This window comes from Anomaloglossus baeobatrachus, chromosome 2 (genome assembly GCF_048569485.1).
Source record: "Anomaloglossus baeobatrachus isolate aAnoBae1 chromosome 2, aAnoBae1.hap1, whole genome shotgun sequence".
Classification (NCBI taxonomy): Eukaryota; Metazoa; Chordata; class Amphibia; order Anura; family Aromobatidae; genus Anomaloglossus; species Anomaloglossus baeobatrachus.
The window spans coordinates 642,858,828-642,871,571 of NC_134354.1; the positions used below are offsets into that span (position 1 = coordinate 642,858,828).

At 48.2% G+C, this 12,744-nt stretch overlaps 1 protein-coding gene across 1 annotated transcript in view; it reads right to left on the bottom strand.

The window, feature by feature from the left end:
- C1QL4 (complement C1q like 4) overlaps positions 1 to 12,744 on the bottom strand; it is a 263,397-nt gene that overhangs the window by 47,840 nt on the left and 202,813 nt on the right. The gene's annotated exons all lie outside the window — the stretch shown is intronic.

The window sequence follows — 12,744 nt, forward strand, 5'->3', positions numbered from 1 at the left end:
CACCCACCTGCCCTGTTTTTAATCAGCTATAATGATAGCAAAAAATGCTGCCATTTAGTGGCATCATAGAACTGGATGTTGTATTTCATTAGTGCCCCACTGGTGCCAAGCTATTTCTAGCACCTGTGCAGGACACCCTCCTGCTCTGTTTTTAATAAGCTATAATGATAGCAAAAAATGCTGCCATTTAGTGGCATCATAGAACTGGCTGTTGTATTTCATTAGTGTCCCACTGGTGCCAAGCTATTTCTAGCACCTGTGCAGGACACCCTCATGCTCATTTTGCTATGCTAATGTTATAGGAAACTCAGGGAATTCATTGCTGCATTTGATAATTCAGAGGCATAGAAAGTGAGGCTTCCTTTAGCTTTTCCTTCTGTTCATAGACAGCATCTCCAAGTCCACACCCGAAGAGCAATTTCTCCTCCACGTGTAAGTGTGGAGAGGCAGCTAGTGTGCATGCGTGTGCCAATTTACCCCAGCCGCAGCCTAACTACAGTGTTTCGCCTAGTGAGTATGCTCAGCCTGACTGTGCCATTCCTGAGGCTAAGTCTTCATTTCGGGATACAGCGCATGCTCCCACACTTAGTGTGAAAAGCCTCTTTGCACAGGTACTTGCATTCTGTGCCGGGTCTAAGTCCTGTTTTGTGCCGAGACACCATGCTAAAGCTAATAGTCTTTTTTCAGAGACTCTATTTCATGCAACTGACCATGCTCAGGCACTTACTGCATCAGAGACTAGGTCCGATAATGAACTCTTTGGCCCTGCCCCTGATGTGGGGGGGCCCATATAGACCACAGGGCATCAGGTGTCCTGACGATGTGGCCAGGCCACTCCCAAATGGCTTGCAGAGGCCCGCCCCTATGACTTGTCACCTCATTATTGATGGTCAGACGATGACTGGTGAGGTGTTTGTGTCGTGGCAGCCATGAGGTCATTATTGAAGTTGCGGTTCCAAATAGGACGCTAGTTATGCCACTCATGACGTGTCACTCTGCTTTTGTCTCCAGGAGGTGCATTGTGGTCCACCCTTGTTTGGAGCGGACCCAGGTTATAAAACGGGCTGGAGCCAACAAGGAGGTGCGCAGTCTTCTATTATGCTCCGAAAGAGCTCACCTCCATGTGTTGAACCCATTGCGGCTTTAGGCCAGAGGTAGGCAGGGATAGGGCGTCGATGCAGGCCGCCACCACAGTTGGTAACGCAGAACGGTTAAGACCAACTCCTGTCCTACAAGTCCTTCTTGTGCAGCCCAGTGGCATTAACAGGCCTGCTGCTGCTGATGCTTGTAGATGACCAGAATTGTCACGCTGAGAATGGCATCGCCAGTGCTAAAGATCTTCGTCGACATTTGTAAACTGTGTAGAAGGGTGCATAGGTCCTTGATCTGACACCACTCCAGCAGCGTGATCTGCACCACCTCTGGATCAAGTTTGCCCAGGGTATAGGTCATACCGTATTTCAGCAGGGCTCTGCGGTGCTGCCGCAGACGCTGAAACATGTGCAGATTCAAATTCCTGCGTGTCGGAACATCGCATTTCAGGCGTTTAACCGCCAAACCCTAAGACTTCAGGAGCGATGAAAGTTGTTGAGCTGCTGGGTGCGAAGGATGAAAGTGAGCACATAGCGGCGTGCCCGCTGCACAAGGCCATGTAGGCCGGGATGGTATTTTAAAAATTGCTGGAGAATCAGATTCAACACGTGAGCCATACAAGGCACGTGTGTCACATTGCCCTGACGAAGGGCCGCAGACAGGTTTGCATCATTGCCGCACACGGCTGTTAAGTCACTAACGTAGTCCACTCAATCAATTTGTACTCCGGTCGCCAGGTGACAACGTGTTCCTTTCGTGCATAGTGCTGATGATGGGAAAGGAGTCGATGCCAGCGGCGCAAGTGGACGCAGGTTATGCTCACCCACTGGTCTGCGTTACCTTGACAGATGCAGAACCACAGGCTGAATGTAGGTGGTGGGTATCTCACAGATGAAGTACCATCATTCAGCTACAACCAATGGGAATACACCGCACCCTTTTTTAGGCCCCTCCTGTCTGCAGACCACTGCCAGACAAAGCTATGAACCTCTTGTTACTGTTACCCCCAGTTCAGTTTTATGATTTTGTGTGCTTGTTACCTGTGACTACTTTTCCTGCTTGCTGTTTATGTACCTCATTAGCCGATCCGCATTTCACCTCTGCTTGTTTTCTGATTAAGTCCTGGCCATCCCATTCTGTTCCTCTTCCTCAATTAATGTTTTGACCCTGCCTGACTACTATTCTCTGGAACTGCAGCCTTCCACAGGTATTGATCAACTTGGGCCCTGTGTAATTCCAAATCACTGTATAGGGGTTAAAGGGTTTCAGGGTTCTGGGTGTCCAGCTTGGTGAGGGGCTTCCCTCTAGCCTATCCTTTACAGCCCATCTGAGTGTGTCGATCCAGGCAGGCGTTACACCGTGCCCTGGTCAGAAGGCCATGTAGGCCGGGATAGTGTTTTAAGAATTGCTGGACAACCAGGTTCAACACGTGAGCCATACAAGGCACGTGTGTCACATTGCCCTGAAGAAGGGTCGCAGACTGATTTGCATCATTGTCGTACCCGACCTTCCCTGGCTGCTGGTTGAGTGGAGACAACCATTGATGAAACTCGGTCTCACTCTCCAGAGCTAACCGTCCACAATTTCTCAGCGGTGTCTCACATTTCCCCTACATTTCAAAGTAAACATTTGACCGCCTGATGGCCTTGAGCTCTGCTGCCAGCATAGTAAGGAGGTGTGTGGGATTCCTTGGGCGCAGTTACAAGGAAGGGTGGACTGACCACACAGGGTTTGGGCCGAGGTGGAGGACCCACACGAGGTTGAGGAGGCAGAAGCAGTGGAGGAACTTGTACATACAGAGGAAGGATTGACACACAAGTCGTGGGGATGGCAAGACTTGTACAGCAAACCCTTCTCCATCTCTCACCATAGTTACCCAGTGCCCAGTCAGCAACATGTAACTCCCCTGTCCATGCTTACTGGTCCAAGTATCGGTGGTGAAATGCACCCTGTCACACACAGAGTTTCTCAAGGAATCGGTGAGGTTGTGTGCGACCTGCTGTGGTAGCGCGGGCACGCCTTTCTTGGAGAAGGAGTGATGACTGGCCATCGGCTCTTGGGGCACTGCAATGGGCATAAGGTCTCAAAAATCCTCGGTCTCAAAAGGGTGTAAAGCAGCCTTTCTGTTGCCAACAAGTTGCAGATGATGAAACTCAACCTCTTAGGCATGTCATGCCCTTCGAAAATCATGTAAAACACAGCGAGGGGACTCCAACCACAGTCTCCCTCGTTTCCACTAATTGGGCCAAACACACCCCACTTGACTGGCATCAGTTGACCCCCCTTTTCAAAAAGAAAAAGATGCTTTGCATGAAGCACTCTCAAAAATACGCGTTCCTTTCGCCTCCCCTGGATGACCCAGGGGAAGAAAAGTCCTCTGAGAGCCATGACTTGTTCATCTTGGTTCTTTTTTCAAAAGCAAGGGGACTCCAACCACAGTCTCCCTCGTTTCCACTAATTGGGCCACACACCCCCCCACTTGACTGGCATCAGTTGACCCCCCTTTTGAAAAAGAAAAAGATGCTTTGCATGAAGCACTCTCAAAAATACGCGTGCCTTTCGCCTCCCCTGGCTGAGCCAGGGGAAGAAAAGTCCTCTGAGAGCCATGACTTGTTCATCTTGGTTCTTTTTTCAAAAGTGAGAGGACTCCAACCACAGTCTCCCTCGTTTCCACTAATTGGGCCACACACCCCCACTTGACTGGCATAAGTTGACCCCCCTTTTGAAAAAGAAAAAGATGCTTTGCATGAAGCACTCTCAAAAATATGCGTGCCTTTCTCCTCCCCTGGATGACCCAGGGGAAGAAAAGTCCTCTGAGAGCCATGTCCACATTGTCAGTGGACAGACACGTGTGCTTATCTGCCAGCAGACCCCCAGCAGCACTGAAGACAGGTTCCGAGAGAACGCTGGCTGCAGGACACGACAAGATCCCCAAGGCGTACGTGGCAAGCTCAGGCAATTTATCCAGATTGGAAGCCTAAAATCAGCAGGGCTCAAGTTGCACAATAATGGCATCGCCGTTTCCTTGCATATACTCATATATCTGTGTGTCCTCCTCTTTTTCCTTGTCCAGCTCTTTTGTTTTCGCATGAGTATATGTCCTTGTCACTTTCCCATGTGTTTGTGTTGTGTTGTGAGTTGTTTGTCACCTTGCTCGTTTTTAAAAACACAGCAAGGGGACTCCAAGCAGAGTCTCCGTTTTTCCAAAAATTGGGCCCCACAGACACCCCTTCAGTGGCATCACTTGTGCCCCAGTTGCAAACTTGACAGGTAGATTTGCATCAAGCACATTCCAAAATACACCAGCCTTTACTCTCCCCAGGATGACACAGGGGCAGTAAAGTCCTTGCGGATTCATGACTTGTTCATCTTGATGAACGCTAGTCTGTCCAAATTGTCACTGGACAGACGCGTGCGCTTATCTATGACCACACACCCAGCAGCACTGAAGACACGTTCCGAGACAACGCTTGCTGCGGGACACGACAAGATCTCAAAGGCGTAAGTGGCGAGCTCAGGCCATTTTTCAAGATTGGAAGCCCAAAATGAGCAAAACTCCAGTTACAAAGTGATGGCATCGATGTTCATTTGGAGATACTCCTGTTTCATCCTTTCCAGCCATTGACTATGTGTTAACAAATAAGGAATAACGTTTGGAACACCATTCTAAGTCTGAACTGGGTGAAAAAACCTAAAAAAACATCACTATGGGGAGATAAGGTATGCACACCAGTGACTATGTAAGGGGAATACATGAAATAGCAGAAACTGCTGTGTGAATACTGACTTGAAAAATCCAATAGCTATATGTAAGAGTGAAAATGTGAAAAATGGAATCTGCATTACTGCCATGAACATATGAATCAAGAGAAATTTAGCTTTTAGCTACTGAATTGATCAATGCAATAGAGCCCCAACACTACGCCAAAGTATTTCTCTACGTTGGGGTCCCTAGCTTGTGTGTGTCCTCTCATGCAGTTAAAAAACTTACCGTGTATGGGAAGCTGAGACCCAGGCTATTTATGCGTATGATATGGATTGGCAATAGGTGTGGTTGGGGAGGGTTCACAAACGAAAAACTACTAACAAACAAGGAATAACGTTTGGAACACCATTCTAAGTCTGAACTGGGTGCAAAAACCTAAAAAAACATCACTATGGGGAGATAAGGTATGCACACCAGTGACTATGTAAGGGGAATACATGAAATAGCAGAAACTGCTGTGTGAATACTGACTTGAAAAATCCAATAGCTATATGTAAGAGTGAAAATGTGAAAAATGGAATCTGCATTACTGCCATGAACATATGAATCAAGAGAAATTTAGCTACTGAATTGATCAATGCAATAGAGCCCCAACACTACGCCAAAGTATTTCTCTACGTTAACTGAATGAGAGGACACACACAAGCTAGGGACCCCAACGTAGAGAAATACTTTGGCGTAGTGTTGGGGCTCTATTGCATTGAACAATTCAGTAGCTAAATTTCTCTTGATTCATATGTTCATGGCAGTAATGCAGATTCCATTTTTCACATTTTCACTCTTACATATAGCTATTGGATTTTTCAAGTCAGTATTCACACAGCAGTTTCTGCTATTTCATGTATTCCCCTTACATAGTCACTGGTGTGCATACCTTATCTCCCCATGTTGACTATGTGTTAGACTTATTGTCTCTTGTGGCCTTGCATTGGATGGTCTAAAAAAATTATGAAACGATTCCATAAAATTGCTGTTACCAGCACCAGATACGGTGTTGCTGCTACGGTTTGACTGATAATGACGAGACAGTCCCATGTTTGGCAAGTTACAACTGGGAGATTAACTCTGTGCACCACTGGTGTTTGGTGGAGAAGCCAAGCTAAGATTGAGTAGCAGCTTCTGCTGATACTCCTGCATACATGTGTCCCTTTCTATGGCTGGAATTATTTCTCCAAATTTGGACTTGTACCGGGGATCTAATAGTGTGGCAACCCAGTAGTCATCATCACTTCTAATTCGGGCAATCCGAGGGTCATGTTGTAGGTAGTGCAGCAAGAAGGCACTCATGTGTCTTGCGCATCCATGTGGACCAAGTTCGTTTGTGGCGGCGAGGTGATAACCGTGCTTTCTTCCTCTGACATGTCCCCCAACCTCGTTCAACCGAAATTTGACCAAGGTCTCCCTCATCTGCTGAGTCTTCCATGTCCATCAAGAGTTCGTCCTCCATTTCTTCCTGGGCTCCTGCACCTTCCTCAACAGTTTGGCTGCTAACATGCGCCCTTGTTAATCCCTCTCCCCCACCGTCCCATGCCTGCCGCCTTGGTGATGCTGAACGTCTGGACCTTGTAGATGTTGGTATCCCTTGCGCATATGAATCCTCCTGTACTTCCTCCCCTTCCTCTTGTCCCACCACCTGACTCCGAATACTGTTTAGCATGTGCTCCAGCATGTAAATGACTGGAATTGTCATGCTGATATTGGCATTTTCAGTGCTAAACATATTCGTCACCATGTTGAAACGGTGCAGAAGGGTGCATAGGTCCTTGATCTGAGACCATTCCAGCAGCGGGATCTGCCTCACCTCTGCATCTCGTTGGCCCAGGCTATACATCATAATGTATTGCACCAGGGCTCGGCGGTGCTGCCACTTTCGCTGCAACATGTGGAGAGTCGAATTCCAGCGTGTCGGCACATCGCATTTCAGGCGATGAACCGGCAGGCCGAAAGACTTCTGGAGCGATGCAAGTCGGTCAGCTGCGGCGGTTGAATGGCGGAAGTGAGCAGAGAGTGACTGTGCCCTGTGCAGAAGCCCATCTAGGCCGGGATAGTGGGTTAAAAATTGTTGGACAACAAGGTTCAACACGTGAGCCATACAAGGCACCTGTGTCACTTTGCCCTGACGAATGGCCGCACCCAGGTTTGCAGCATTGTCACACACGGTCTTCCCTGGCTGCAGGTTGAGTGGAGACAACCATTTACGAAACTCGCTTGCAAGAGCTGACCACAACTCTTCAGCTGTGTGACTCTTATATCCAAGACATTTCAAGGTAAAGACCGCCTGATGCCGTTGAGCTCTGCTGCCAGCATAGTAAGGAGGTGTGCAGGATTCCTTGTGCGCAGTTACAACGCGGGTGGCCTGACCAGGCAGGCTTGGGGCGGAGGTGGAGGACCCAGATGAGGTTGAGGAGGCAGAAGCAGTGGAGGAACTTCTACATACAGAGGATTGACGCACAAGTCGTGGGGACGGCAAGACTTGTTCAGCAGACCCTTCTCCATCTCTCACCATAGTTACCCAGTGCCCAGTCAGCGACATGTAATGCCCCTGTCCATGCTTACTGGTCCACGTATCAGTGGTGAAATGCACCCTGTCACACACTGAATTTCTCAAGGAAGTGGTGATGTTCTGTGCGACATGCTGGTGTAGCGCAGGCACACCTTTCTTGGAGAAGTAGTGGCGACTGGACATCTGGTACTGGGGCACTGCGACTGACATAAAGTCTCGAAAATCCTCTCTGTCCACCAGGCGGAAAGGCAGTATTTCGGTAGCCAAGAGCTTACAGAGGGTGAAAGTCAACCACTTAGCTCTGTCATGGCTCGGAGGAAATGGCCTTTTTTGGTCCACATCTGAGGGACCGAGATCTGGCTAGTGTTTGGAGATGGTGTGGAGTAGGGTGTCCCTGGAAAACTGCAGGTCTGTGAGGATAGTACAGGCGGAGACATGATATTGCCTTCATCCAAAGTTGGTGCTCTTGATGTCTGAAAGAGCTGTAAACCAGCACTTGTTTCACCTTCCAAACCAACTGACGACCTGCCAAGCAAACTGCCTGTTGCGGTTAAAGAGGTGGAAGGTCTGCGTGGAAAAATGTGTGACAGCTGTCCCCACAGTCATGGAGGATGCGCGCGTATGCACTTGAAGGGGCAGACGGTGGTTGGCCCGCTCCGCTAACCCGCATTGTATCCTGATGAGCTTCCCACTGGGACTTATGGTTGTTATTCATGTGGCGATTCATGGAAGAAGTTGTCAAACTGGTGAGGATTTGGCCTCTACTTATAGATTGGCAACAAATCTTACAGATCACATGATTTGGGAGATCCTTTGCGATGTCAAAAAGGACCAGGCTAGGCAAGACTTAGAGCCCATGCGACCTGCAGAGCCACCCCGACTTGTGCTCAGAGGCAGAGTTGTGGCTGAGGATGCAATTGTTGACATGCTTCCAGTACTCAGACTTTGTCCAGGAAGCCGCAAGGTAACTTCGTCGTCAGTCGCATCCTCTTCCACCGCCTCTGGTGACCTCCTCGAGTGCCTGACTGTGGGTTGACAGTAAGTGGGATCTAGAACTTCATCATCAAGCGTTGTTTGCACTCCCCTCGCCCTCAGACCTAACCTCTTCCTGCCCTGACTGAATAGTTAAGTTGTCAACCCAATCGGGTATCTGCGTCTCATCATCATCAGTATGTTCCTCATTGTCTCCACCAACAGGTGTTACAGTTTGGGAATGAGGGTGTACATTATGCTCAGAAACTTGGTCATCAGGGCCTGAATCTGACTCACAAAGCTTCTGGGCATCACTGCAGACCATTTCCTGGTCTGTACTCACTGTAGCTTGGGAGCAGACCTCTGATTCCCAGGGTATAGTGTGACTGAACAGCTCTGCAGTCTCAGCCATCTCTGTTACACCATACTGTGCAGGGCGGGTGGAGACTTGAGAGCTGGGAGAAAGCAAGTGCGATTGGGGTGACAACTCAGAGGACTGTTGTTTTATGGATGTTGAAGTTGAGGTGGAGGAGAGGCCACTTGTTGGAGCACTTGAGATCCATTCTAGCATGCTCTTTTTTTTGTGCATCATCTACCTTTGTTACAGTTGTTTGGTTCCATAAAAAAGGTAGCACATCCGATTGTCCACGGAAAGTTGTAGACATCTTACTTTTGCTGGAAGATGGCCTTTCTTCAGCAGATGTTAATGTAGCTTTCCCACCTACCCCACGGACACAAACTTTTTTCCTTTTCCATCACGCCTGTTCCCCCTTCCACCAGCATCTGTCCTTTTGCCACTCATTGTGTTAGCAACAAGATTGGACACTTAAAATGGAGAGGTGGTGTACAATGCAGAGGTGGTCTAGCTTTATTGACAGCTGAAGAACCAACACTGACTAACCCAGTCAATTTTAGTATGCCCCTAACAGTGGCAGCACAGTTTGCAATTAGAATTGCGTAGCAAAAATGGACAGGTGTGTACCATGCATAGGTGCTGTACCGTGACTGCCAGCAAAGGAACACTAAAGTAGTATTCCAGTCAATTTTAGTATGCCCCTAACAGTGGCAGCACAGCTTGAAATTAGAAATGCGTAGCAAAAATGGAGAGGTGGAGTACAATGCAGAGGTGATCTAGCTTTATTGACAGCTGAAGAACCAACACTGACTACTATCCCAGTCAATTTTAGTATGTCCCTAACAGTGGCAGCACAGTTTGCAATTAGAATTGCGTAGCAAAAATGGACAGGTGTGTACCATGCACAGGCGCTGTACCGTGATTGCCAGCAAAGGAACACTAAAGCCCGCTTTACACGCTGCAATGTATCTTACAATGTGTCGGCGGGGTCACGTCGTAAGTGACGCACATCTGGCATCGTAAGGTACATTGCAGTGTGTGACAGGTACGTGCGATTGCGATTGAACGGTAAAACGTTCATCGCACGCATGACGTTTATTTCTCTAGAATTGAACGTCAGATTGTTCATCGTACCCGTGGTAGCACACATCACAGTGTGTGACACCTCGGGAACGATGAACAGATCTTACCTGTGTCCTGCGGCACCCGGCCAGCAATGCGGAAGGAAGGAGGTGTGCGGGATGTTGACGTCTCGCTCAGCTCCGCCCCTCTGCTTCTATTAGCCAACTGCCGCGTGACGTCGCTGTGACGCCGAACGTCCCTCCCACTCCAGGAAGTGGACGTTCGCCACCCACAGCGAGGTCGTATGGACGGGTAAGTACGTGTGACGGGGTTTAATCGTTTGTGCGGCACATTCAACAAATTGAACGTGCCGCACATACGATGGGGGCGTTGCAAATCGCATACGATATCGAAATTGCAACGTGTAAAGCAGGCTTAAGGTAGTATCCCAGTCAATTTTAGTATGCCCCTTACAGTGGCAGCACAATTTGCAATTAGAATTGCGTAGCAAAAATGGACAGGTGTGTACCATGCATAGGTGCTGTACCGTGATTGCCAGCAAAGGAACACTAAGGTAGTATTCCAGACACTTTTAGGATGGCAGAAAAAGTGTCAGCTCTTTGGGCAAATAAAATAGCGTGGCAAAAATGGGCAGGTGGGTAGAATGCAGGGGTGCTGTGGGTCAGTGGACAGCAAAGGAACACTAACTTAGTATTCCAGATACTTTTAGGATGGCACAAAAGTGTCAGCTCTTTGGGCAAATAAAATAGCGTGGAAAAATGGGCAGGTGGGTAGAATGCACGGGTGCTGTGGGTCAGTGGACAGAAAAGGAACACTAACTTAGTATTCCAGACACTTTTAGGATCGCACAAAAGTGTCAGCTCTTTGGGCAAATAAAATAGCGTGGTAAAAATGGGCAGGTGGGTACAATGCATGGGTGCTATAGGTAGCAGGACAGCAAAAGAAGCCTCACTTTCTATCCCTGCTAATGAAAAAATGCAGCAAGGAATTGCCTGAGCTGAGGTAGGCAGATGCTGTTATCTAAAGCCCTACACAGCATTTGCACGGACCTGCCTAGCAGCTATGGCTATGAACGCCTGTAAATCAGACCTGAAAAGGGCTGAAATAACCAGCAGTCCCTAATCCCTAAAGTGCTAAGTAGATTGCACTGTAACTCTATAGCGCACACAGCAGGAGCAGCAGCGTGAGCGGTGACTGTCACCCACACGCAGAAGACAGATAATGGCGTCGATGGGGAAAATGGCCGGATCCTATAAGGCAAGGACATGTGACATGCACAGCCTATGGCACATGCCCTTGCTTGTCTGGCAAAAATCCATTTAGCTGTGTGTGTGTCTTTGATTGGCTGACATCCGGGCCCGCCCTACTGCACGCGTGGCATTATCTCAGCACTCAGCAGCAGCACAGATCTAAACCCTGCCCCCCACACACACTATACGCTGAAATTTGGTAGTAGCGTGATTCACAGTGACTCACACTATTACAGTGAAAAGCCAGCTAGTAACTAGCTAGGCTTTTTGTTGATCGAACCGTTCTCGAACATAACTCAAACTGTCGAGCTTTTAGTAAAAAATCACTTGAACATGAAATTGGCGAACCTCGAACATCGCTCATCTCTAGTCTGAACCATTACACCCTAGGAAAACTGAATGTATTAAACTCCTTGGCATGTTATGCCCTGTTGCTTATCCTACCAATTTAAAAAAAAAAAAAGCTGTTGAGAGCTATTGGGAGTACATTGTGATGCTGTGCTACATGGTGTTTGAACCATTCCTCCTGGGGAAACTGATTTTTTTTTAAATCCTCGGTGTTAGCTAGTGGAATAAAGCCTGAGTTCCAGAGTGAAACAACTGCCACTTCCACGGTGCTGCATGCTTCACAAACTGCGGTCTAGGAAGCAGGCGATGATGCCTCCTGCTCCCAACCTGCTTTTGGTCAGATGCAATCATCATCAACGACATCAACTTTGATGTCCCAGCGTGGCGTTTATTTGTCCATAAAACATACATTTCTGAAACATTTGAATAGAATTTGAATAGAGGGCCACTGGAGCCAGTGGTGTTGGTGGAGGAGGAGGGCAAGGCCAACATCAAAATGGCCATATTGGCAATAACATCGTAAAGTGTTATGGAGTACGTATTCCAACTTTCACACTAATGATATAGGGGACGCAGAAAGCTACAAATGACTGCCATCCCTCCCCAATGTATATAACAGGGCCCACCTGAGAGCCCTAAGAAGTCTGAGATTTGAGGACAGCCAGTGGCCCTTCCTATATTTGAGTAGAGGGCCACTGGAGCCAGTGGAGGAGGAGGGCAAGGTCAACATCCCAACGGGCACATTGTAGCTGATCTTTTAAAGTGCTGTCAAATATGTCCCAAAAAGGAGGTGCGAGACAGACACCAATATAATGTAAAAGTTACACCTCTTTCTAATCGAAAAAGAAAAAATGTAAAAAACGAAACATGTGAACATATGCTAAAATGGTTTTTTTTGGGAGGTCGGGGCTTGATTTGACGTTTTATTACAGTGATTAGGCACTAAAAACTGTTTCTTAGTAATTTCACCTCTTTTACTCTGGTTTGAGAGCTGTTCTGGCGACTACGTAAACGCCGCGTGCTGCTCTGACCACGTTATTCAAAGACACCAGAAATGCAGTGAGGCACCTTCTACAGGCTGTGCCCATACTGTTTCAGCCTTTTCCCATCCATTTCAGCCTTTTCCTCAGTCACCACAGGTCACCGACAGGTCCGGCGTAAAATTATTCTGGTTTCCCATAGACTTACATTGGGGGTCGAATATTAGCGAATACTCAGATAGCGGCGAGGTATTCGCCGGATATCAGTCGAAGCGAATAATAGGGTATTCGATCATCCCTATGACTCGCCCACCCCAGGGCTATGGGACACCCGGTGCCGGGCCGGACCAGTCCGGGGGTAGTCAGTGGTGGCGGGGCCCGACTCCGTGGCCCTG